The sequence below is a fragment of the Rosa rugosa genome, chromosome 1 (assembly GCF_958449725.1).
Source record: "Rosa rugosa chromosome 1, drRosRugo1.1, whole genome shotgun sequence".
Taxonomy (NCBI): domain Eukaryota; kingdom Viridiplantae; phylum Streptophyta; class Magnoliopsida; order Rosales; family Rosaceae; genus Rosa; species Rosa rugosa.
This window is the reverse complement of record NC_084820.1, coordinates 60,289,939-60,291,997: the sequence shown is the minus strand read 5'-3', so window position 1 is coordinate 60,291,997 and position 2,059 is coordinate 60,289,939. Positions and strand designations below refer to the sequence as shown.

Here is a 2,059-nt window from a genome sequence, read left to right as displayed (position 1 = left end):
TTTCTATAATTTATCATCTAGTGGAATATGTGATGTGAGGGCCGAAAGGTCCTGGTGAGATTATAACTGAGAGAGACTTAATGTCTGCAATGTAAAATTTTCTTGGAGATGTGATGGCAGCATATATTACAGAGCTAGCTAGTTTCATTGACATGGATTTGAGTCCTAAAGTTGAAGGTGTTCGTAGAACTTAAAGAGGGAAGCATGCTTCTCCAAGAAGAGTCAGTTGTAGCTCTGAGTAGGGGTATTTTGGGGATTTTTTTCTATGAAAAGGTGCCACGTCAGCACCTTAACAGAGAAAATTGACGGAATAGTGACGAAATTGATCGATTTGATGAAATTGGAGAGTGCGAGGTCTTTTCTAATTAAATTAAAAGTGTAGGGACTGAACTGATGAACCTTTGAAAGTACAGGGTAGTAAGCAGAATTTAATCCTTTATTTTATTTAGCAATTAGTCTCCTCGGCCTTTTTCATGTTTCCTCCTGCCAGGTTCATGTAAGGCCGATATGCTCTATAGGGAGGGGTTCCTAGTCGGCATAGTTTGGACTACGGAACTAGTATAGGTAAGCACATGTACTTTTGCCTCCCTTACCGTCTTACCATCAATAAAAGAGGAATTATTCAATCATCTGTGCCCCGTGAGATTGCTCTCTGATCTTTCCTTTCGATTATTCATTGTTCTTCGTGGTTGCCCCAACATTCATATAATTGTGTTCTTGCTTGTCACTAGCACTATTTTAATATCGTGTGGCTTTCATTGTTCCTTGCAAGGTACTCACTTGGCTGACTTGCTTGCTAGCAAGTGCCGCACGGTCCGCTTTGCGCATTGCAAAGTTTGGCCCGTGACACAGCGCAATGGAGATTGGTTTTGACTTGAAAACTTAATGTTTACTTTGGCCCAATAAACAATTGTTCAGATCTAAAAGAAATTATAAATGGAGTTGAAAACAAGGTCAGAAAACTCATAAGCCAACTGAGCAAGGCCTTCAATCGTAGCACTGATCATATGAGGAGTTCCACAAGCTAGGCTTTGAGCAACCTGTGTAGTTCAAAATCAAAGAGGTTGTATTAACATCAAAGCAAACTGATGAAATTGGGGAAAGAGTAAAGAAGAGAAATTACCTCTACGAATTCCAATTTCACATTGATGAAATTGGGGATCTTGATTTGAGTTGATAGGCATAAACCCATAAAAAATTGAGTCACTGAAACTAGATTCTGATGAGGTCGATCTAGTTGAGCTTCTTCCGATCCGGTTTAACCATCGTGGCGGCCATCCTTGCATACATAAAAACAGAGCGAGTTAACTCAGAGCAGAGAAGTACTATGAATCTATGAAGAAATTGGAACAAAGACCCCATATCTGAAGAGTTTGAGAAAAATTTCTGCAGTTAGAAGATGTAGATTCTATAAAGAATGAAAAATGTATAAACAATGGAAAAAAGGCCGGCGACACCTTCTTCCTCAGATTCGGCTTTTCCTTCTTCACGGTGGCCATCACTATGTCGCCGATGCAAGCCGACGGTAGAGGATTGAGACACCCCTTGATCCCCTTCACGGACAATTCATTGGATGATGGATTGATAGTTTGGGTGAGTTCAAGGACAAGCGAAGAATGGAGATGCAAGTGTGGGAGCACAGAAGAGAGAGAAGAGAGCATCTGGAAGGAAAGAGAAGAAAGATAGAGATAGAGATAGAGAGGACTCAGAGGAGATAGGAGAGAATAAGAAAGAATATAATATAAGTTTTCAAAGCCCATTATCAGATTCTAGTACATAAGGAAAATATAAAAAATTAACTTATCCACAATTATAAGCAATCGTGGGAAAATATCATGACTACAGTGCCGGATACCATCTCACTTCACCCAAACAGTGGAAGTTCCCACCCTTGTTTTAAAGTGTGGCAATACAAATGTTGCCTTTGCCCATTATTGTAGTAGTGATGATTTAGTTATCTTGTGTTTGCAAGTGCATAGTGTGATGAATAGAGACATTTCTACTTTAGAAGTTTGACATGGATTATACATATTTAAGCTGTCTTTTGATTTTGATGCTG

General features: G+C 39.4%; 1 long non-coding RNA gene across 1 annotated transcript; it reads right to left on the bottom strand.

Moving 5' to 3' along the window:
- Nucleotides 1–855: 855 nt before the first annotated feature.
- LOC133743514 (uncharacterized) lies at nt 856–1,735 on the bottom strand. Its single transcript, XR_009863147.1, has 3 exons — nt 1,458–1,735; nt 1,124–1,279; nt 856–1,040 (listed from the first exon to the last, which is right to left on the bottom strand). It is a non-coding gene; the product is annotated as an uncharacterized LOC133743514 (long non-coding RNA).
- Nucleotides 1,736–2,059: the final 324 nt, after the last annotated feature.